Raw genomic sequence first — 292 nt, forward strand, 5'->3', positions numbered from 1 at the left:
AAAGTCGGTGCGCAGCGCAGCCTCAATGCTATGGCCAAACTAAGATCGCATCGATGCGATAGAGCAACAGACGTACTGGGACGCATTCGAGGCATTGGGGCTAATGCGAAAGCATGCCGGCAGCGGCGTCTTGAGCGTGTCGACGACCGCGTCAATCTCGTCCGGATGAAACACGTGCTGCTTCTATACGACAAAAGAGACACATTGTCAAATGTACGTCGCTGGCCGTCACGAGCGTGCGTACGACGTAGTAGTCGGTGAAGAGCGTCTCGCGGAAGGATGCCATGGCTCG

The sequence above is a fragment of the Saprolegnia parasitica genome (genome assembly GCF_000151545.1).
Source record: "Saprolegnia parasitica CBS 223.65 unplaced genomic scaffold supercont2.530, whole genome shotgun sequence".
In the NCBI taxonomy this organism is placed as follows: Eukaryota; Oomycota; class Saprolegniomycetes; order Saprolegniales; family Saprolegniaceae; genus Saprolegnia; species Saprolegnia parasitica.